Genomic DNA, 25,540 nt, shown 5'->3' with positions numbered 1-25,540 from the left:
TCTTCACAACGTTCGTTCGAGGTCCGTTCGCTTGGAATTCACTTGTTTCCAGCAGTCGACTTACATCAGTTATTCACCGATTTTAGAAAATGTTGCAACTAGAGGGGGAACCTTTGTACCATCTTTCATAAATAAATAATCACAGAAATATTCATTCCTCTGCACACAGATCTACACCAGTTCGCTTATTCATAGCTGGAATAAACACTGTCCTATTAAATATCATAAAGTTGTTCGATGCAAATACAAACGTCAAAATAGACATTTATAGTTTAAGACGAGATTTTATAGATTAAGAAGTTGACATGCATTTACCTGCACATGGTTTTCATCTTCGGAAACGGTTCTGTACTCGAAAGTGGGCTTACAGTCCTAATAAAGTTTCACGAAGCAAGGCAAAAAGTGTCCCGTTTAATAAGCACAATAGGAAATGTTTTTCCAAGATCCTACAGTTAAATCAGCCTCTTGCAGCCAGAAGTGTGGGGTATAATATGGTGTACTGAAATCCTAAATAAAACCCACCTGCTTTCGGAGAAAAATGTTTTTGCATTACTTTCAGGACGCCCCTCGTAATTCTTGATCAGCTTCGAATGTGAAAAGCTTCTCCCAGTGGAAGCGACAGTCACTGGCATGGTTAGCAATAATTGTTGGGTTATGGGTTTCCAATTTCATTTAAGTATTTCAATATTAGCACTGAAGTTCTCATATTCTTGTTCACTTTTTCTCTGAACACTTTGATTTCTGTCAAAAGTTCTGACGCAACAATGTCTTTTGTTTATTCACCATTTACCTTTTATACTTAGCTCTCTGACACGTTTATTTCATAGCGTTTTCAGTTTTTCATCCTATAAGTGTCTTAAACTATTTGGTGAAAATAACTGAATATTTCGGAATACTTAGCCAGTTGCCCAAACTTTTGTTTCAAACTTATTAATACTGTGTCGACGACAGGGTAGAAAAAATCAGTTTCGTCTTCTCCTCTGGAAGCTGTGCCCTGCGAAGTACATCGTCACTTTTACAATCAAATTGGTTTCTTTTCGTGCCAGTTCTCTTTTGTTCAAATTTTACCCGATCTGTAAAGTTTCAGCTATCACTTTCGTAGTTAAAAAAACCTTCCTCAAGGAATTTCTCACTTAAAATTTATTTAACTTTCGAGCGATTTGTTTGCCAATTTTACGTCCATGTTTTCTGCCTGAAGGGCCTTACTTGCTGCTTTAAGGGCAAAGAGAAGCTCATACCGTATGACAACACCGTCAATAAACTAGAAGTTATCTAATTCGTTCACAGCAAGTAAGTGTTCTTCGCTTTTTGTTTTCAATTCATCAATGCTATTGCTCACCCCAAGAAGGGCATCTGTGACTTCTCTTGATTGGTACGTCATAGTTTCGACACTCTCCACCCAGCTTTCCCATCGAGGTTCTGAAAGCTTCTTCACTGTTAATTTTGGTACTCTGTTCAATATGATTTCCGCTCTCTGGGAGGATGCACCGAAAACAAAGTATAGTCTTTGAATTACACGAAAAAATGTGACTGCTTTTGTTGTAGGTTTTGCCGCATCTGATAAAACAAGATTAATATTCCAGCTAGCACATGTCAAATAAAATGCTCTTGGATTACATCGGGATTCTGGTTTGAACACCACTTCAATTACCGTCTATATTTGTACCATTTTCGTAACTTTGGCCTCCGCAGCCGCGAATATTGAGACCTAATTGGTCTACTTTCGATAAACGGGTTTTAGGCAAACTTTCTCCTGTTGTTGAATAGACATCCATAAAGTCTACAGTCATTGTATGTTCTTGACAATCAATGTCATTTATTCATTGTTGTTTGTATTAGGAGTACAACGAGGGATGACTGAAAAATATTTACTTTCTTCTAGAAAATTAACAGTGTTGTTTTGTAATTTGAGTGCAAGGAAATTTAAGAGTTAATGTTGAATGCTTTTGCACACAAGAACGGTCAGGAATTTCTTAAGCTTTTTACCGCGATTAAATTTTTCTGCAAAACGGTCAAATTCTGCAATCATTTCGATTAAACCAAGAAAATAGCCATTATTATATTGATAGAGCTTGTAGCTGGCTCCTTTGAAGGCCATATTACGCTCAGCCAGATACCTGATGGCGCGTATAATTGTGTTTAGAGCCGAAAACCAACGTTCCTTCTCTCTTTCTAGTAATTCACTTCGATAACTACAACTTTTTTGTTTCCACTGTCTCACACTGTATACATCTTTTTGCAGAGTGTATGTGGGCAAATGATTGTTCATGGCCTGTAAGCCGATCTCCTAAATGAACCCAGTCACAGAGTCTGTCACTTGACAGATTGTTTGTAGGAGATCGAAAATTTTTACAACAGAAACAAAGAACGTTTTTGGTACATTTCGAATACACAGTCCATTTTCGATTCCTTTTTTCTCCATTGGGTAAAGCTGTTACGTAAAAGTAATTGAAAATTTTCTTCCCTTCTCGTATTAAAGATAATAAAAATTTACAATTTTTCTGTACAGTTTCATTTATCATAGAGGATGTTAACGTATTAGGTCAAGTGCCTGGGTCTGGATTTGTCACTATTTCACGGTCGCTATCAGTAGACCAAGCTGAATGTGGGATAGCAGTTGGTTCTAATAACAATACATTTTCAGTTTTATCTAAAGCGCCACATGATGAGAGGGTAGTGTTAATGACATCACCATTTGAGCATAAATTAGTTTTAATTTGTAAAGATAAGATGTTTGTCGAAGAACCTTTTCGAAATCTCCTCTTTTTGCAGTTCAAAAATAATGCTTAATTGTTTGCCACAGCAGTGAGTTGCAAGAGTGCATAGAAGGGCTAAGAGACAACGAATAACGTTTCTCTTAATTTACGGATGAGCAGATGTTAACAGAAGATACTATTGTCGCGCATCCCTACTGGGGATGGTGGTCATCGTTGAAACAACTGGTTTTCCGTTATGTCGGCTTGTTACAACGTCAATGCCACGGCCACCTGACCACTCAAATTTTGAGGTAACCGAGTTAAGTAGTAATAAATGTAGAAAAAAGTTGAATTCCTCAGTTTCTAGATAAATAGAATCCAAATAATGAATAGGCAATAAAAGAAAACTTATTCCGACCATTGTTCACTGATTTTCTCGACAAGTGTTAAGTGGTTGAATAATACGAAAAATTGCTAGTATTATCCTATTGATTCTAATTTTATGAAACTTAGCTCAAAAATCATGTTATTATCGAGGATCATACCACTATTTGGGCATTATAAACAGCCAGCGCTAAAGGATGAAAACTGAAGTTGAAGAGCTCGTACTTTGCGTGTTGGTTTGTCCTTTTTCAAGGGCTACAAGCGGATAATGGTATATTATGTAGACACAGATAGCAGATCAGCTACTTTCTATTCTTATTGTATACTATGAACAAATTGTTGTTAAGTTTTTGATTTATTGCTGTTGCCATAATATCGTTCCTCTATTATTATTTCGTAGAAATCGCAGGCAGATCTTCAATTATTCTAAAGAAAATGAAGTATTGTTTTTCGTTCTTGTGTCACTTCACAAAAGTATTTCCAGACTATAGATGTAGTCACGATCGGTGGCTTTCGACTTTAGGCTCGTTCTGTGCACCTACGTCGCGCGTTCTCCGGCAGCCAATGAGTCTTCAGCAGTGTTCTGAGCGCTGTGCTATGAATGTTGTACGCAATGCGAGATCATATGCGATCGTAGCGAGTTATATAACGAATTTTTATTCCATTTGTTTCGAGTTGTCATGGTTGATGGTGGTAGTAGGCGACTAACTCTGCACTAGCAAGCGAGAGATATAATTTGCAGGATACACGCTTTCATCTGATGCAAAGCACGTGTATGCGAGTACGGCAACTGCCACTTGTAACCGGCAACAATGCAATCCCCGTCCTTGACCTGCGCGAACCGCCATCGTTCGTGGATGGGACTCTAGGATCGGTACCATTCTCCAATAGTATTGATGTCGGGTGACGACAGGGAGAAGCTACCATATAGACCAAGTGGGGGTAAGTCTTCTACACTGTACGCAAACACGTTTACATTAAGCCAAGACACATGGAAACAGGGACAGTACTGTCTCAGCAATGCTGTACCATTTCTTATGCCATGTGTTTGTTGGTCGTTTCTGTCGGCAGTATTATTAAAATAGCGCTGATCACTTTTCTCTTTTTCTACAATAATGCAGTATTTCAAAACAGTGGAAAATGTCTGAATAAAAACTACTCGTTTACCAAAAAAAAGATTTATTTAAGAACAAACAATGGGAAATTCCAAGTAGGAATACCAACAATGCAGGAAAAGACAGGTTGCTACTTCCCGTCAAGAAGACATGTTAAGATGCAGACACAGATTTGTGATATGTACGAGAATTCTCGTACGCATACGAGAACTTCGTCATTTGTATGATGTACGAGGCAAAAGTGAATATCGTACACGAACATACGAGAATTTTGCCAAATTGTTGTTTTTTAGCGTTTAATCCGATCGATAACTGGAGTCGTTACAGACGACTTACTCTACCCTATCCTATCCTAACTTGGTCTACAGACATCACAGAAACATACTCGTACATGCCCACGGGGGAACTCGAACCTTAGTAGTTGCGGGCTCGTGGCTCGTGCCACCACACCAAGTCGTGTGGCTATGGAGACGGGTCCAAATTTTTTACCAAATATACATTATATACATTTGTTTGGAAAATAATCAAGTTATCTGTTATATTTTAAAAATGATTAGAAACTGTTAGAATCCATGCAGTCTCTGACAATCAACAAACTTCAGGCAGGAGAAAGAGCGCCAAACTACCGATATGACAAAACGATTAAAGTCGAGAATGAGGCTTAGTTCAAAGCCTGGCCCTGGAAAATAAATTAAATAAGCTAACAATAACGAATCATTTTGAATTGCATGACATATTTCACTTAGTTCGAATTGTTAAGTTTCAGAAATAGAGCGGCCAACGAATCTCAAAGCACTAAATGGAACTTAAATCGAATATTATTGGAAAGCAATTAACAGTAGACCTAATTACCCTACAATACTGTGGAATTGTTAAGTACAAACGAAAGACATTTCATCAGAGGGTATTATTTCGTCTTCAACAAACGACACTCTTAACAATGATTATTTCGCGTATAGTCATTACGAGTACGTTTAGCTGAATTCATGTACTGTGTAGTTTCTTTTTGTGTTTCGGGTTATTGTGTGTTACTGTGAGTTGAGAAATGGGAAGTGACAGTGAATATGAAAACAAAAGCACGAAACTTTCGTGCACGCGGGAGAAAAATCGTCTAAAAAGAGGTGAAATCTCGAAGACAGAACGGCCTGTCCATCGACAACAAAAATTTCGTGATGATATGTCAGGTTTACGTAATTGGCTGGTGCGCGATAGTGATCCGCCCAGGGCGCGATGCAGATATTGCAATACCAGCATGGTTTCCCAAATCCAGAATATTAAAAACCATTCCAGAAGTAAGAAGCACCTAAACATGGTGCAGTCTGCTACCGTGCGACAGCCTTCAGTTGCTCAATTTGTCACAAACGCAAAACCTGTTAAGAGGAAGGTTGCTAAAGCTGAAATCAAATTATCAGCATTCTTAGCAGAACATAATGTGGCATTTTTAGCTGCTGACCATTTATCCGGTTTGTTAAGAAAGATTTTTCCAGACACGGATTTTGCAAGGGCAATGGCTCTTAAACGGCACAAAGCACGTGCCATTGTTTCTAATGTTATTGGGACGTCACACAAAGAAGTGTTGGCGAAAAAACTACAACACGCCAAATTTAGCATAATGACGGACGAGTCCACCGATATCGAAACTGTGAAAAATTCGTGCGTGGCGATCCGCTTTTATGACAAAGATTCAGGTGAGTAATAATAAGAGCTAGTTTTGAAATAATAACCAAATTAATTCTAAAATAAATTTTCCTGTTAAGTTACCACTTTGTATCACTTCTCCTTTTACAGGTTGTATTGAAAGTAAGTTTTGGGAGCTATATAAAGTTTATGAAGATGGAGACTTAAATGTTGAGAAAGCTTCTACTGCAGAAAATCTCTACAATAGTGCAGTAAAAACGTTTCAACAGCATAACATTCCATTTGTCAATATTATTGGCTTTGGAGCAGATGTTTGCAATACTATGATGGGAGTTGGTAATTCTGTAGCAAACAGATTCCGAGACAGCTGCCCGGGAATTTTTGTAATGAAGTGTGTTTGTCATTCGGTGAATATATGCGCAAGCGAGGCGTGCAAGAACCTTCCATGAGCTTGTGAGGAAATCGCGAGGAATATTTATGGTTTTTCAAACTCAGTGAGAAGAGGCAGGCAGAGTTCAAGAATTTCAGGTATTGTAGCATTTTATATCTCATAGACTTTATTTTACGTCCGATCGTGTGGAAATAGGCTAAACATTATGTTTTATTCCAGGTATTTTTAAACATGGAACCACACAAATTACTACATCTTTCACAGACACGTTGGCTGTCAATGATAGCGGTTGATAGGACAGTGCTGGAAAACTGGTATGCTCTAATGTTGTTTTTTTAACCAAAAATGGCTTTCTGAGCGAGTTCTAAGTGCTGAACAAGTTTTTAACTGTTTACATGACTCCTTTGCAAAAATGTATTATATGTTCTTAGAGTGGATTCTACCAAAATTTACTACTTTCAGCGAGTATTTCCAGTCTAGAGCAGTAGTAATTGTTGACCTTCATGACAAGATTAGAGCTCTCTATACAGAAATACTTCTGTATTTCATGAAACGCACTTATGTCGTGGGAAAAAATCTCAGTGATGTTGACCCAAAAAATGCAGATCATCATCTGGAAGATTCACAACTGTATTTGGGTGTGAAAATTGTGAAGAACGTTGGCTCACCAGAGATAAAGAATCACCCACATCTTATCAAGGACTTTTATCATCGATGCAGGAACTTTCTTGTGGTGAGTACACCTCGTTTGCCTGAAATCATATGTAATTTGTGTTTTATTGTTTTCTATACATTTGTGTGTTTATGTGTGGCATACCTAATGAGAGCTATTAATTCTCAAATATTACAGACAGCTTGGTGCTAGATCAAATTACGGTATGATATGGAAGATAAAGTGCTGTCCAAACTAGCGGCACTCAAACCTACAAATGCCCTGTCACAAAGTTTCCGAGATACAACACCTTCACTCATGCCTTTAATGGAACTGTTGCCACGTATAATTCCTCCCTCAGACCTCGATTTAGCACATACTACAGATGACTAGTGGAGGCGTCTCCCTCTGGTTTTGGCTTGTCTCCCAGACCCACTACAAAAGGAACAATCACCGGATAAAATGTGGAATATATTAAATAACGAATCTGAAGATTTTAAGGAATTGAGCGTTTTCGCTCTCTCAATTTTAAGTTTACCTCATTCAAATGCAGACTGCGAAAGAGTTTTTTCTAAGGTATGTAAAGCAATGAAGCTAATAACTAGTTAAAAATATGATTTCATACTTGTCAAGTTATTGAAGTTTCATGTTCAGCTTCAGGTAAATCTCATGAAAACCAAAATTAGGAACAGACTCCAAACCAGTACACTGAATGGAGCATTTCTTGCCTCTGAATGCATTAAAGAACGACCAGGAAACAACGGAAAATGTATAACTTTTGAGCCAACACACGAAATGTACCAGAAAATGACGTCGGACACTCTTTATAAAACGAAACAGGAAGAAGAAGATGCAGACATCGAATTTGTTTCATAATTACAAATTCTTGTTCATAGTTTTATTCATTTGTAAATAAGGTTATATATATATATATATATATATATATATATATATATATATATATATATATATATAAAACCTTCGTGAAATTGGCGTACGGGAAAATCTCCACTTCATCGCTACCTTGGAGATGCTGAGTCCCATCGCTCGTGCACCGACTATAACACCACCTTCAAACTCACTTAAATCTTGATAATCTGCCATTGTAGCAGCAGTAACCGGTCTAACAATTGCGCCAGACACTTGCCTTACATAGGTATTGCCGACCGCAGCGCAGTATTCTGCCTGTTTATATATCTCTGTATCTGAATACGCATGCCTATGCCAGTTTCTTTCGCGCTTCAGTGTATATCAAGTGTTGCTGCAGACTTAACTGACGGAAATAATCGTCATGGAAATATTTCATATTTTTTCATTATACATGATAAGGACAGAGAAGTAGAAAGAGTTCTGCTTACACGATGATGTCAATCATCAGATTAATGAAACGCTCCGAAGTTGGTATTGATACTGTTTCCACAAAAAGGGATTAATTTGTCTAATGTAATTTGCGTTTGTCTTTAAAGGTCAGAATAAAACTTTGCATTTGTCTCCGATGTTTCATATTCAGCGAATCAAACCACTAGTTTCAGTAAAGTATTGAACAACTAAAGGAAAAGGAAAAAAACATCTTTTCAGCGTTGCGGTTCAATGCGTCAGTGCCTGTGTCGTAGAATGAAACTTATTTCAGTTGTTTCATGCATTCGGACACAGAGTGCGGTGCGAGGATTTCAACAAACGCTGTAGCTTTGGTCCTGTCCGTAGACTGCTGCCGGCCGGGATGGCCGAGCGGTTCTAGGCGCTACAGTCTGGACCCGCGTGAGCGCTACGGTCGCAGGTTCGAATCCTGCCTCGGATATGGGTGTGTGTGATGTCCTTAGGTTAGTTAGGTTTAAGTAGTTCTAAGTTCTAGGGGACTGATGACCTCAGAAGTTAAGTCCCATAGTGCTCAGAGCCATTTGAACCTTTCTTTTGTTTTGTTTATGCGTCGATTTTGGAGTCAAGATACACTGCGGAAATCAGTTTTGCGGTACAGTTGAGAGTGCTGAAGGATTGATGCTTGACAACGTTATAAGCTGTTGTTAGTTCTGCAGCAGCAACGAGAAATTCTTCTGGGGTATCTTCTTTAATAAAAAAAATGGTTCAAATGGCTCTGAGCACTATGGGACTCAACAGCTTAGGTCATAAGTCCCCTAGAACTTAGAACTACTTAAACCTAACTAACCTAAGGACATCACACACACCCACGCCTGAGGCAGGATTCGAACCTGCGACCGTAGCACTTTAATCATGACTGTAGAAATATACCTTGATGTCGAAACTATTTGTATGATTCTTGGTAGAAATGTGATGCCTCACATCTGCCTTAGCTCCACGAGTTACTGAAACGAAACAGCTACATATCACGCACAACGCTTCCTGATCCGTACGTCCTTTGTTGACAAAAGACCGCTCTTTTGTGTAATCATGCGAAAAGTGGCCCTTTCTATTTCCATCCTAAGGCATTTTAGTCATAGAAGTACACATTATTGTTCACTTCACGCAGTAATTACTTCAAACATTACTAACTCTCACTCGTTGTTCGTATTACGTTTAGAAAGAACCGTCTTATCAGATTGCTATTCATACGAGAACTGCCCTATTCTTTCGCGTGGCTCTGCTTAAATAGTTCCAGCCACGTACCACTGGAAATATACGGTATTTTCTCGAACAGTGGCGCTGCATATAGAAGGTGCTTGCACTGTCGATACAGGACACGTAACATGCAGCAACATGTGTGAGACGATCTTGCCAAAATTAACGTGTTGACATTTACTAATTGAGGCTGCGTTTACATGTTGCGCCAACAGATGGCGTTACTCCAGAACTTAAGGCAAGCTGGTAACAGCATTTTGCAAAACTGGGACAGAATTAGGTCCTGTCTGGATGTCGGGACAAGAAGGTCCATGACGGTGACGGTCCCTATATATCGAATGGCGTGGCAACCCTATTTGTACTGCTGTAATTCGTTACGGCTGTACAAGGAAACGACAGGGATAATATCGAGTGTTTAATTTTGGCAATGTTCCGTAGAGTTTCACGTGCCCCAAGATTGCAAAATAAATCTACGGCACGAAAAACAAAATAATTTCCATTTAACATAGTGACAACCAAACGATCCGGTGATTTGCTACAGCCAGAGTACTTCCTCTTGGATTCAGCAACGCTAGAATCAGTGACAATCTTTTCTAGAAATACATGAGAATACTAAAAATGATAAAAAGTCTACATTCCATTCTAGGAGGGGATAAGAACTCCCCATGCTGAGCCTATGAGGACAGTGATTAAAGGTACATGATTTGTGAAGAAGTTACGTTTCAACTCATAGGAGAAAGCCAGTTTGGTTATTACACCACATGGGAAGCGGATTAATAAGAAAAGCCTGGGCTGTGTTACCGTGTATTTATAGCTAGAAATCGCAGAGGTGTGTTACTTATTTACAGGAAAGTTCAGAACTGTTTGAATGGGTAATCATTGCACGCTTCGTAAGTTGATAGTTTTAAGTTAAAGTAATTATTTCATGAATATGATTTGTATGCTTAGGGAGGCTGTGAACTTCGAATTGATAATCGAGCTTTTGTTATGTAACAATGCATCACTATAATCTGGGTAATATGCACTCCATTTTATTGAATTCTAGTTTTCCTCGCATCTAATATTTTATGACGAGATATCTGCTAAACTACCTTGTACTATGATTCCAGTTTGCAGGCACGTTCAGTCGCATACTTGTATTGTGTCTGAAAAACGGGTTGTGAATACAGTTATTAGTAAAGAAATAATAAATTAGAACGTCATGCATGTTACTCCCCCAATAGCGAAAACGTAGTAACTGAGACACCTTTTTTCCCTTTCTGTACTTAGAGGGAATTTTCGGCGAGAAAAAAGTATCGGAGTAGTTCGAAATTATGAGAAAACTGTGTTGGAATTCGCAAAGCGCTCTGATTCTGAAACACTGAATGAGGGTAGCCTGGTGATTCGCATGCTTTGAGTTACGCTGCCTTAGTTTAATTCTTCAGTTGTGCCAAACCTGTTACGTAAGGTCACACCTCTTACTGAGATCATTACGACAGCAATTTAAACACAGTCTATAACTATGTGAAATGCTGAAAATCAAACTTTTGTTGTAAGACGTTAAATCGGGGTCCTGCTACTGGAATTTATTGTCAGTTTTATGCGATTTTTCAGACCAGACTTACAATGGCGAGACGTGGCGTAGAATGCCATCGCTCCTCTCTCCTTTTGAAACCCATGTAGTATGCTATCCGTCAGCTCTGTATGGCCACCAAGCATTCAATGGAATGTTATGAAAGCAGAATTTCGAATTTGGGACTATGTTATTAAAGTATCCTCGGACATTCGCCTGACATAAAATCTTATTAGCCTGGACAGTGGCCATCAATTCGATGGCATAGTGGATGGAATGATAATATTACGGCTTTACACAGCACTTCACTAGACGATAGGAGAGTCTGTGTTAAGACCGTGGCCTTCTTTTCCGTATGCTGCTCCTTCCGCCTTGGTACTGTGGATATGCTTTGATGCTCCAACACGACATAAAAGTTCGACACGGAAGGAATGAACGGCTGCTGTTACACCAATTGAGGTAAGATAGTTCTGGTTATGTCAACTCTGTACTAAGTTGCTCTGTTCCCCTCGTGTTTCTATGCGTGTACTTAAATCAGTGTCACAATCAGACACTAAAGGGCTATTGACCGCTTATCAAAAATTTCCTGATTAAGTCATCAGTAAAAGCCGAAAATAGTCCCCAGGACACCCGGTATCAGTTACAGGTTATTTTACAGTCATGTCATTTTCGGTATTTTACGTAATTATTAACCGATTTCTAAAATTCAAAATGCTGTCGACATGTACTGTGGGTATAATCTTAAAGGTTCAGCATAATTTCTCAAGAACGAGAGTTGGAAAATGTGTATACGTCTTGAGCCTCCGAAATTATCTAAACTATATTCATCTTGTGTTTGACAATGAGAGCACTTTGAGACTTCCAACAAACTCATAATTTCAAACGTACGTGAAACTTATTCTCCCTATGGCCCTTCATAAAGTAGAAAAAAAGTTTCTCATGTATTAAAGCTTTAGGATCCGGTTTTTTATTGTTGCAGTCTTCTGTCCAAAGACTGGTTTGATGCAGCTCTCCGTGCTACTCTCCCCAATGCGAGATTCTTCATGTCCGAATAACTACTGCAACCTACATCTTTCTGAATCTGCTTAGTGTATTCATCTGTTGGTCTCCCTTTACGATTTTTAGCCTCCACAGTTACCTTCCAATACTAAATTGGTGATCACTTGATGTCCCAGAAAGTGTCCTATCAATCGATCCCTTCTTTTAGTCAAATTATGCCACAAATTTCTTTTCTCCCCAATTCTGTTCGGTACCTCCTCTTTAGCTACGTGATCTACCCATCTAATCGTCAGCATCCTTCCGTAGCACCACATTTCAAAAGCTTTTGTTCTCTTCTTGTTTAAACTGTTTATAATCCATGTTTCACTTCCATACTTTGCTACACTCCAGACAAATAACTTCAGGAAACACTTCCTAACACTTAAGTCTATATTCGATGTTAGCAAATTTCTCTGCTTCACTAACGTTTTTTTGCCATTGCCAGTATACGTTTTATATCTTCTCTACTTCGACCATAATCAGGTATTTTCCTGTCTAGATAACAAAACTGATCCACTACTTTCAGTCTCGTTTTCCTAATCTAATTCCATCAGTATCACATCCTTTAATTCAGCTAAATGGCCGCCCGTGGTAGCTGAGTGGTTAGCGCGACGGAATGTCATACCTAACGGCCCGGGTTCGATTCCCGGCTGGGTCGGAGATTTGCTCCGCTCAAGGACTGGGTGTTGTGTCGCCCTCATCATCATTTCATCCCCATCGACAGGTAAGTCGACAAAGTGGCGTCATCTCGAAAGACTTCCACCAGGCGAACGGTCTACCCGACGGGAGGCCCTAGCCACACGGCATTTCCATTTTCCACTCATCTAACTTCCATTATCCTTTTTTTATTTTCGTTAATGTTCATCTTATATCTTCCTTTCAAGACGCTATCCATTCCGTTCAACTGATCTTCCAACCATTTGCTGTCTCTGACAGAATTACAATGTCATCGGGAAGCCTTAAAGTTTTTATCTCTTCTCCCTGGACTTTTTAACTCCTTCTCCAAATTTTTCTTTGGTTTCATTTACTGCTTGCTCAATGTACAGATTGAGTAACGTAGGGGACAGACTACTATCTTCGCGACAAAATATAAAAACATCTACAGTCGTTCTTATGATTTTAATTTATTTTGTCGCTACCAGTTTCAACGCTTCATTGCGTCATCTTCAGGCTGTCTTTGATGCGGTACAAAAGAAATTAAAATCATATGGACGGCTGTAGGTGCTTCTGTTTTTTGTCACGATAGTAAACGGCCGTCCTCTCAGATATCCTGCTAAAAGTGTGAACATACAAAAGGCTACAATCTTGTCTCAGTCCCTTCTCAACCCCTCTTCCCTTTCATGCCCCTCAACTATTAAAACTGCAGTCTGGTTTCTATACAAGTTATCAATAGCCCTCCACTGACTGTATTTTATCCCTGCTACTTTCAGAATTTCCGCCGGCCGCTGTGGCAGAGCGGTTCTAGGCGCTTCAGTCCGGAACCGCGCTGCTGCAGCCGTCGCAGTTTCGAATCCTCCCTTCGGCATGGATGTGTGTGATGTCCTTAGGCTAGTTAGGTTTAATTAGTTCTAGGTCTAGGGGATTGATGACCTCAGATGTTAAGTCCCATAGTGCTTAGAGCCATTTGAACCAACCATTTCAGAATTTCGAAGAGAATATTCCAGTCGACATTGTCAAAAGCTCTCCCTAAGTATATAGTTGCTATAAACGTAGGTTTGTCTTTCATTGGACTATATTCTAAAATACGTCATAGGGTCAGTATTGCCTCATGTGTACCTACATATCTCCGAAATCGAAACTGATCTTTCCTGAGGTGGTCTTCTACCAGGTTTTTCATTCTTCTGTAAAAATTCGTGTTAGTATTTTGAGCCATGATCAGTTACGACATGTTAATTAATTATTTATTTACTACTGACTCAATTCGCAACTTATTTTGCAGACAGTATCCACATATATACCACTACACGGACCTGCAACAGCATATCGTTGTACGACGCATAGTTCAAGTGATATGACGTATGACGTCATATACATTGAGATGGGTGAACAACTAGCTTAACATATTAACTGATTTGTAAAGCAATCAGACGTTTCCAGCTCTTATACATAAGGGAGTTCGATCCTGTGGCGAATGTGGAATTGGATTGGAGGAGGGGGGGGGGGGGGATGGGAGGGGTCACTGACAATTTAAAACAACCACATATTGGGTCAGACGGCGCACTAAAGGCATCGTTTGCACTTTTACGCTGCGCTTAAGTATGAACACAACCAAGTAACTGCCTTTTACCACTAATGTAGACTCTTCCACTTCACCACTCGTTCTGCAAGGGCGGCAGGTTGGGTGAAATAGGCGGTGAAGTGTTTTATGCAAATATTTCATTGTGAAAGCATTTTTGAAGGTAAATCTATGAAAACTGGTACGTGGCGTCTTTTTTGGAAATGAAAGAAAAAACGTGTTTCACTGTTTTTGGAAAACCAACCCCTAAGGGGGGTAAGTAGGGCCAAACTGAGATTTTCACTCTGCAGCGGTGTGCTGCTATGAAACTTCCTGGGAGATTAAAACTGTGTGCCGGACCGAGACTCGAATTCGGTGCCTTTGCCTTTCGCGGGCAAGTGCCCCACAAGTTCTGCAAGGTTCGCAGGAGAGCTTCTGTGAAGTTTGGAATGTAGGAGACGAGGTACATGCGGGATTAAGGCTGTGGGGAGGGGTCGTGTGTCGTGCTTGGGTAGCTCAGTTGGTAGAGCACTTGCCGCGAAAGCAAAGGTCCTGAGATCTAATCTTGGTCCGACACAGTTTTAATCTGCCAGGAAGGTTGAGGGCCAGACTGAATCACTGACTCATCATCGCCCAGCCGAAACCGCTATGGATAGAAACTTGAAATTTGGAGAGGGTGTGAATCTTATTCTGTAGATATCGTTTAAGTAGGGATTCTTCGAAATTGAAGACAATAAAGGTGTGAAATAGGGGACGGAAGGCTTTTTCAAAACATGCCGCAATGAAGGCAGTTCTGAAGCTAGAACTACTAAAACTGGTATTTGGTTTCTGAGTTAGAAGTAAAAAAATACACGTTTCAGAAATTTTGGAAATTCAACCACTAAGTGGGGAAAATAGTGAGTAAGCGTTTTCTGGAAATAATTCATTATCACTATTTAAAAACAGTCGTAGGTGGCACAATATTCATTATTAAAGAACAACTAACGCATTTTAAAGCTAAATCTATGAAAATGGATGCCTTAAGGGAGTGAAATAGGGGATGAAAAGTTTTATAAAATTGTTTCATTATGGAAACGTTTTCAATGCTAAATCTTTGGAAATTAGTACTTGGCTTCTCTGTTAGAAATAAAAAAAATATGTGTTTACTCTTTACAGAAATTCAATCCTTTATGGCGTAAAATTGTTGGGAAAATATTTCGTTCCATTAAAAAAATTTTGAAACTTTGCCTACTAAATTGGTACGACTATTTCACTTCTAGGTTAGCTATAAAGAAATATGTGTTTCAATGGAAATATCATCACAAGAACGCTAACGGCATGATTAACAGAATCCTTGAACTACAGCTACCGGAATTGCTTTTTGGTCAGAATTACATTCGGAAAAGACCATGCATCCATGGCCTCAGTTAGCGTGAAAAGTTTAGAAGGTGTTGCAATTTGTGAACAAAATAAAAATTTGATTAAAGGAAAACAAAAAAAAAACTTTGCAGACGATACAGACTACGCGTGAAAAGTATCAGGCGCTAAGCTAGTATGTGATACAGATGGAACTGCGGTTCGTGATACAAACATGTGGTGTCACAGAGATTAAAATCTGCTAAACCTGAATGTTGAGGAGACTTCCTCAGTTTTACAACAGAATAAATACCGTTCGCACATTTGCGTTGAACGAAACGTTGAACTAACTTTACCGAATTGTCTGTGCAGTCGAGGATATGGCTCTTGGGGTAATATTGTATAAGATTCTTGTAAATTCCTGTAGTCGACTGAGAGGTCGTATCAGCTCAAGTGGGAGATAATGAGGAGGTACATCAGCAGCCACAACCATGAACGGTCTGACAAATAAATCGAAACCAGTCTTCGACGTGCAAAGTCTTGATATTTCTTTGAGAACTGGTGACGAAAGTTTTCAATTACTGAAACGAAGGTAATCATGTCTGGTCCAGAAATGACTGCCTTGAGCTTTGATAAATGTTCCATGTCATGAACTAGAAGCTGATTTTTCCACAGGATTAACTTTTGTTTTATAGCATCAATTTAGTCGGCCATATATGTAAATCATTCTCCCCTTGCATTAAAAGACTTGATGAAATCAAATAACTGGTGACGTCGACCATAAAAGATTTTGTCACTGCCCTATTTTTCTTTTAACTCTTCTTTGCCTAATCAAGTCGTCTTTGTGCCTGGTGGTGTAACGACGTTCCAATGAACGTTTTTCGCAGCACATAATAGTGCGATGGTGTATAAGCAGTTTGCATGGCCTTCAAAGAGCAATTCCCATTTAGCACTGAATGATGTGACTTGTCCACCTTTCTTTCAAGTGCGTAAACGCAGTGGTGTTCCTAATTCAGAACGTAAATGTAATTTAGCAGAGTCGGCGACAAGGCGACTGGCTCTCTCTAGCGGCGTCCGGCTGCTGACTCGCTTTGCATTTCCTGTTCCCCACCGCTCGCCCCTCAGCGCCATCTGCCGTGGCGCTCGGAGCGCTCTTTGGCCAGAACGGCTCTAAACATAACCAACTCACTTTTCTTAAAATATTTAGAATTCAATCAGTATCTTTCTTCAGTTTGGTGCGAAAATTGCTTCATAAAATAAGGTTAACGTTTCCTTTGTCTTACAAGAAATTATGAAAAAGATGTAAGAAATGTTTTCAAATGTAGTTTTAGACACGAGCTGTTAACATATATACTAGGTGTCATAAGACTTTCCTATACCAAACGCTGACTGGAAATATCTTGTATGATAAGGGGCCCCATAATCTGCAGGTTGACAGAAACTGTTCCGTCAGTGGAGGCGCGTCTATTTGGTAAAACATCCACACCTTCACCTCCGTGCGACTCATCGCCTGCCTCGGGTGGGTCCTGCACCTGTCCTAGAGAGAGGAGGCGTGTTTCAGCCCGAATCAATGGAGCGCTCTGTTAGTTCAGAGGCAGGTCTCCGTGCCGGCGCTGACGCACGGCGTGGTAGGAGGTCCACAAAACCTCAGGTGTTGGTGGGGATGTTTTGCACTTTTCCAGAGAATACTCCTACTCGCACGACATCCCGACAAGAAAATTCATCCCTCGGTCCGTCTAAACGCCAAACGCATCCAATTTGTCGCTCGGCCGGCTGATACGCATGTAGGGCGCTTTGAAAAGTCGGCGAGCTGCGGCCGTATTAGCTAGACAGCTCTTGTGACGTCACATCCCCGAATCACGGGTTCGCGGCGCCTCAGTTAGCACTTAGCAGGTTGTATTCAGCGAGTGCGGTTCGAAACTTCTAATCTGCACAATTCCGGGTTCCTCACTTCTAATTTATCCAGCCGGGTTGCTGTTTAGACTTCCATAGAAAGGTAAACCTCCCTACGACGTAACAGTTACGTGTTGTATACTTTTCTTGCGATATCTCTTACAGAAATCGAATTATTCATGTTTCCATGGCGGTTCAGTAACTCGTTACTTGTTGGACGACCTCTGGAATTGGTAGGCCGAGTAGAAAGATTGCCAGCTGTGTATCGGTTAGCTTTCGTTAACGAAGTGGGTCCACGGAAGCGTCCGATTCCACCCTTCGGCTTTGACCCGTGACGTAAAGCTGTTGTGGTGTGTGACGTCACGACGGCGCGGAATTTAGTTTGTGAGAGCGGCGTGTTTGTAGGTGTCGTTTTCATGGGATCGATGGTGCTCTCTGGTGGTGTGTTTATGTGTTGTGTGTTAGGTGATGCTTTTGGTTTAGTTTGCATGTTTGTCGTGTTTATAGGGGGCGTATTGTTGCAGTCGGTGGTTCTCTCTGTTGGTGTGTTTATGGGTAGCGTGTTATGTGGCGTATGGGGTTCAGTTGCGTGGTAGTATTGCATGTATGTGGTGTCGGTAGTGACTGTGCTTTCAGCGGAAAATTTTTCAGTGAGTTAACGATTTTGGTTTCTTTCTGTTCGTCGTGTGTGAATTTTGGTAAGTTGCTTTGTTTATGGCTTTGGTAGGTATGCATATGACTGACAACGTCAACAGTTTTCGGTTGTCGGTGATGATGGGGGACAGTGCGTTGTCTCTAACAAAATTTCTTCAACTATTCGGATTTTTGGATGAAGTCGTGAAGAAATGAGGCTTACTAATGTTCCAGCATCTCGGACCAGTGATGGCTATATGTGGAGATGCCGTAAGAATAACAGGTCAAGGGAAGTGTTCGATCCTATTTTGATTTTCTAGGTGTCATTATGATAGTGTTAAGTGTGGTGGTGGCTAAAGTTTTGAGATTTATAGTCTGATATCGGTAGTTGTTGTTGACCTATATAGGTCAAGAGAAGTGTTCGATTCTATTTTCATTGTTTTGTTGTGTTTTTTGAGGTAGTAACGATTGTGGACGTGGTTTTAGTTTTGGGTTATATGATTTGGTCTCGGTAGTTTCTGTTGACCTATATAACTCAAGGGAAGTGTTCGATTCCAGTGGATATTGTTTTTAGTTGATTTTGGGAAGGTTGTTGTCATTTTACTGTATCGTTTTTGTCGTTTGGTTTAGTGGCGTGTGTTTATTTTTAGTTTGTCCTCCCCCGCTTGTCCAGTTAGTTTCACTATATTTTTAAGGAATATGTGTTTGATGGTTTTGCGATCTATTTTTGTGTTTGTTGACATGTTAACGTAATGACGTCATAGTCGCGATATGGGAGTTGTTGTGAATGGTCGTTTCCGCCATGTTGGTGACGTCATTGGCCAAAGTAGACGGGTGGAATCGGAAGTTTCCGATAACCCATATTTCCTTTGTGGGCTCTATGGAACACGGTGAATGACCGACAATATATGCTACACTTGCGAGAATTTGCTACGTACACGCATTCAATACAAGGGGGTGTCACAACATAGGACCTTGTGTATTTAGTTATTTCGACAACATACATTATTTTCAGGATACATAAACAAGTGCTTTGGCTCGTAATAATCATGCTGCCTCGTAATAGCGGCATGCTCTTCTTAACTGAATATCATATTTGCATCATATCGTACACTGCAGAATGGTACTGTATGACACTAATGTTCCTTGTACGTAATACAACCAATTCTATTCAATACCGCCTCATTAGTTATGTGAACTACCCATCTAATCTTCAGCATTCTTCTGTAGCACCACATTTCGAAAGCTTCTATTCTCTTCTTGTCCAAACTATTTATCATCCATGTTTCACTACCATACATCATAAAAGAAAGTTGTATACCTGGAAGAATCCTGGAGATACTAAAAGGTATCAGATAGATTATATAATGGTAAGACAGAGATTTGGGAACCAGGTTTTAAATTGTAAGACATCCAGGGGGCAGATGTGGACTCTGACCACAATTTATTGGTTATGAACTGTGTATTAAAACTGAAGAAGCTTAAAAAAGGTGGGAATTTAAGGAGATGGGACCTGGATAAACTGAAAGAACCAGAGATTGTACAGAATTTCAGGGAGAGCATGAGGGAACAATTGACAGGAATGGGGAAAAGAAGTACAGTGGAAGAAGAATGGGTAGCTCTGAGGGATGAAGTAGTGAAGGCAGCAGAGGATCAAGTAGGTAAAAAGACGAGGGCTAATAGAAATCCTTGGGTAACAGAAGAAATATTGAAATTAATTGATGAAAGGAGAAAATATAAAAATACAGTAAATGAAGCAGGCAAAAAGGAATACAAACGTCTCAAAAATGAGATCGAGAGGAAGTGCAAAATGGGTAAGCAGGGATGGCTAGAGGACAAATGTAAGGATGTAGAGGCTTGTCTCACTAGGGGTAAGATAGATACTGCCTACAGGAAGATTAAAGAGACCTTTGGAGATAAGAGAACCACTTGTACGAATATCAATAGCTCAGATGGCAACCCAGTTCTAAGCAAAGAAGGGAAGGCAGAAAGGTGGAAGGAGTATATAGGGGGTTTATACAAGGGCGATGTACTTGAGGACAATATTATGGAAATGGAAGAGGATGTAGATGAAGATGAAATGGGAGGTATGATACTGCGTGAAGAGTTTGACAGAGCACTGAAAGACCTGAGTCAAAACAAGGCCCCGCGAGTAGGCAACATTATATTAGAACTACTGATGGCCTTGGGAGAGCCAGTCATGACAAAACTCTACCATCTGGTGAGCAAGATGTCCGAGACAGGCGAAATACCCTCAGACTTCAAGAAGAATATAATAATTCCAATCCCAAAGAAAGCAGGTGTTGACAGATGTGAAAATTACCGAACTATCAGTTTAATAAGTCACAGCTGCAAAATACTAACGCAAATTCTTCACAGACGAATGGAAAAACTGGTAGAAGTGGACCTCGGGGAAGATCTGTTTGGATTCCATAGAAATGTTGGAACATGTGAGGCAATACTAACCTTACGACTTATCTTAGAAGAAAGATTAAGAAAAGGCAAACCTACCTTTCTAGCATTTGTAGACTTAGAGAAAGCTTTTGACAATGTTAACTGGAATACTCTCTTTCAAATTCTGAAGGTGGCAGGGGTAAAATACAGGGAGGGAAAGGCTATTTACAATTTGTACAGAAACCAGATGGCAGTTATAAGAGTCGAGGGGCATGAAAGGGAAGCAGTGGTTGAGAAAGGAGTGAGACAGGGTTGTAGCCTCTCCCCGATGTTATTCAATCTGTATATTGAGCAAGCAATAAAGGAAACAAAAGAAAAATTCGGAGTAGGTATTAAAATTCATGGAGAAGAAGTAAAAACTTTGAGGTTCGCCGATGACATTGTAATTCTGTCAGAGACAGCAAAGGACTTGGAAGAGCAGTTGAACAGAATGGACAGTGTCTTGAAAGGAAGATATAAGGTGAACATCAACAAGAGGAAAACGAGGATAATGGAATGTAGTCAAATTAAATCGGGTGATGCTGAGGGTATTAGATTAGGAAATGAGACACTTAAAGTAGTAAAGGAGTTTTGCTATTTAGGGAGTAAAATAACTGATGATGGTCGAAGTAGAGAGGATATAAAATGTAGACTGGCAATGGCAAGGAAATTCGCGTTAGTATTTTGCTACCATGACTTATTAAACTGATAGTTCGGTAATTTTCACATCTGTCAACACCTGCTTTCTTTGGGATTGGTATTATTATATTGTTCTTGAAGTCTGAGGGTATTTCACCTGTCCTATACATTTTGCTCACCAGATGGTAGAGTTTTGTCAGGACTCACTCTCCCAAGGCTGTCAGTAGTTCTAATGGAATGTTGTCTACTCCAAGGGCTTCGTTTCGACTTAGGTCTTTCATTGCTGTTGTGCAGGCAGGGAGTGTATCATACAGTTGTGGTGTGTTCTAGTAACTATTCTACCCTGAGGCAATCACATTGAGCACCTACTGCAGAAACGTTTGGCCAATGGCCGACGATGCTACATTATGTGCAGAGGGTGCTGTGATGGAGGCAGAGATACATTTGTGTCTAGCTGCTGTGAACCACCTGTCTTCTTGGAACATTGGAACCTTGTTTATCTCTTACCAATTGTGTTCCCAGACAGTAACATTGCCTCCAAAATGCAGCTTTAAGTCAAAAGTAAATTACAGTATTGTGTTCAAACTTAGCCATTTTTAACCAAACAACTGTAGGATACTGTTGCTGCCTGTGAGATGGTAGTGACTGAGTTTGATCTATTTGTACATTTTTGGATTAGTGTTGGGCCAGATTCAGAGCAGCTGCCTCACATCAGTATTTTGGAAAAAAAAGTGCAGTAAAATAATGTTGGATTTGAGGCAGGTGAATGCTAGTCTAAGGTAAAAGTGAAAAGACGAGTTGTTAGGTGTCTGTGGATGGCCCTAATGGCATTCCCAAGAGAGTTAAAGAGCAAGCTCAAAGTCTAGGGTAATCCAGAGGATCCTGCGTTAATGGACTTCAGGATATGGGGCTTACATTTAGTGCATGCTGACCTAGATGGGTTGTACTAATGTGTAAGAGCTTTACATGGTTTATTTAAAAATATTCCATCCCGCCTTGTTGATTTCAACAATATTACAATCACATTTGTTTTCCCACAGATGTTTTGCACTGTTTGGTGAATGGAAAATAAAATGGTGAGAGTCTGGGCTCAGAAAATATTAAGGGCAGTTTAATAATGTGTGAAGGAAGTAGGAACACAAGTAGGTAAAATCAGAGCCTAAGGTAACTATCAAAATTCCTAAGAGTCTTAGCTGCCTCTTGCTGACAGCTCATTTAAAATGTTTTTAAGACTGGATGCACAGACTGAGTCATTTCTGACTAAATTTGAGTCATTTCTGACTAAATTTGAGTCTTATACTCACTTATCTCAATTTACCTATACTACCCTCCAGCCTGTGGTCAGAATTTATGAGAAAATTTGTCAATCAAGGAGACTTTCTTCTAAATAGATCTGAATGACGAGATTAATTAGTTGCAACTTCCATGAAAGTGGACATCAGGCACAGAACCATCAGGCTTATTGTGCTTGGTTGGAAGTAGCTTGCCATCAGAGACCCTGGCAGTCATTGGCAATTTCTTCACAGTGGGCCACTTACCTTCATCTCAGTCTCATTCAATGAAACATTAATGGTATGAGGCTGAAGAATCAGGCACTCAGAGTTGCAATTTCGTATCTCATGATATCATGTACCGAATATGGTTATTCTTTTGCTACAGTTAATCCATTCATTATTCAGAAAGGTGTTGATGTAATTGCTGACCCAGTGAAATCTTGATTTTGTCTACGTAATGAGATTTTGTTTTTTGAAACCAATAATTATTTTAAAGCCCAACAACTACATAAAGCTTCTCCCCACCATAGTTATACTGTTCATGTTGAGGACCATCAAACACAAAATTCTTTTTGTTTTGTTATTTACACTTGGATGCGTTATGGTCTGACCGAGGGAGAAATCCATACAGACCTCTCTGATCAGGTCATCACTGCAGTGCATTGGGTAACGTAAATGGTTAATGCCATCTTACTCCTATACACTTTTTATCAAGTTGTGCTTCCATCAAAGATCAAAGCAGGTTATGAAGTTATTACAGTCTGACCATACATTTCAAATGTGATGCTTTGCTACTAGTGTCAATATTAAAATAACACTCTAATGTCCTGTAAAAACACTGTAAAATGTGTTACTTGTAGTAGGGATGCTCATGGGGATGAATGCCCACCTCTTCCTCCCCATTGTATAAATTGTAATGGAGACCATGACACCTCATCACAAGAATGTCCTGTGCCTCTTGATGAGCAGAATGTCCAGGAAATCCACGTGAAGGAAAAAATACCTTACCATGTTGCTCAGAGGCTGTTGGCTAGTCAAAAGCCCTGTGATTTACCATCTGGCACTTACAGTACCATTCTTGCAATGCCTCGCACCACAGATGAAATGTCCATGCAGACTTGTGACCTTCCACCATCGAAATACAATCCACCATCATGGAATCCGTTTAGTCGCTGGCACATTTTAAACTATCCTGGTTGAAAGTACCTATGCAGAAGCTGCCAAACTACTGCGGTCATACTGGCATGATCTTCCAGTCAGCAGCTACACACGCTATTTGTTTGCTGTGCTCGGCCACTCTTCCTATGCCTCCTTCAATGACTCGTTTGACTGCCAGTTTGGGGAGTGTCTCTCTTCTGTTACCTCCCGCAGTTCACTTTTGGCTATTGCTCTGACAGCTTAAGTTCATGCTATCCTCCACTTTCCTGATTGGTGTGAACCATTCACTACCTTCACTTTGTATGGCAGCCCATGTTCACCTTGGACTTCATTGGCTTCCTAAAGAACCTGACCCAAATTCTATCTATTGATGTAAGTTTCTTGAACATCACTGGGAACTTAGTGAAGATAAATTTGTGTACACAATGGCTCTCAGACTGACTGTGGTTCAGGTGTGCCTTCATCATTGTCACTGAAGATGTTTGGTATTGGCTTCCAAAGCACTGCTTAGTATTTACAGCACAGCTCTTTGCAATGTATCAGGTCAAGCTGTACATCCGGTGACACAGGCTTTTCAATTGTGTCATCTGTTCAGGTTCTCTCTGTGCCCTTCCGAGCTTGTGTGTGTTGTATACAGTTCAGCCTTTAGCACAACAGGTCCAAGAAAGGTTCCAGTTCCTCAGTCTCGAGGGAGCCACTGTGACAATTAGTGGGTCCTCGGTCACGTTGTCTGACCGGAAACGAGGCTGCTGATGCTGCTGCCGAGGCTGCAGTCCTCCTACTTTGGCCCACTAGTTCTTCCAAACTGATGATCTCCATGTTGCCATCTGTCAGAAGGTGGTATCACTTTGGCACCACCTCTCATCTTCCCTTTGGGGCAAAAAGGTCCAGGGGGAAAAACCTCTCCCAGTGGCTTGGCAGGCCTCCTCTTGGCCCTTTCTCAGAGATGATTTTATCTACGTTCCATGTAGGGCACTGTTGTTTTAGCCATCACCTTTTGTTAATTGGAGAACCCTCACCACATTCTGTCATTGTCATCAACCATTGACAGTTCGCCATTTTAGGACCGAATCCCCTTTCTTTTAATCACTTCAATTCCAATGTATGTTTTCCATCTGAGTTATCAACCATTTTAGCAATTGACGCATTAGCTGTTGACTGCATTTTACATTTATCCATCCCAGGTGGCTGGCCACTCTTTGGTGGGTTTGTGCTTGGCTGCGACAGGGCCCCAGCTTTTGCAGCATCTTTTACCTTCCATGTATCATATCTATCCTCTAGCAGTTCTTATTTCTGTCTCTTGGGTGACATGTCTGGGCTGTTTTAGAAATGTATTCTGCATTTTCAGCAGTCATAATAAGAATATTCTGCACTGTTTTTTGTTCTTTTGTTTTTCTTTGTTGACCACCTCCTATCCGTCCCTCACTTCGGCATTTGAGGATCTTCTTCTTCTTCTTCTTCTTCATCTTCTTCATCTTCTTTTTCTTCCCTGTGTGCTCCTGAAGGCTGGCCCATGCATCTGATGCATAACAGGTGATGGGGTAACGCGTAATTCACAGCCCCAGGTCGACAGGTAGGGTCCGCACGTAACCCTGGAACAGGCCAGGCCGGGGAAGGGGTGACTGCCTGAGCTGCTACCTTCCCAAATTGCTGATTCGTCCCTCTGTGCGGTGTTTGGGAGGTGTGACCTGAGGTATGAACCCCTTCCCAAGGGGCTCCCATTAGGAAGAGTGCACCATCAGAGATGCTGGCAATCACAGGGGATTTTCTGACAGTGAGCCAATCATCTTCACAGTCAACGGATATGAAACATAAATGAAAGGAGGCTAATGATTCAAAGACCCTCCCAGATGCACTATGGTTCCTCGTGGATTCGTGTACTGAAGGTGGTCAGTCCTTCGCTACGTTAAATATGTTTGT

This window comes from Schistocerca serialis, chromosome 3, assembly GCF_023864345.2.
Source record: "Schistocerca serialis cubense isolate TAMUIC-IGC-003099 chromosome 3, iqSchSeri2.2, whole genome shotgun sequence".
NCBI classification, from domain to species: Eukaryota; Metazoa; Arthropoda; class Insecta; order Orthoptera; family Acrididae; genus Schistocerca; species Schistocerca serialis.
Note: the sequence above shows the minus strand (reverse complement) of the source record.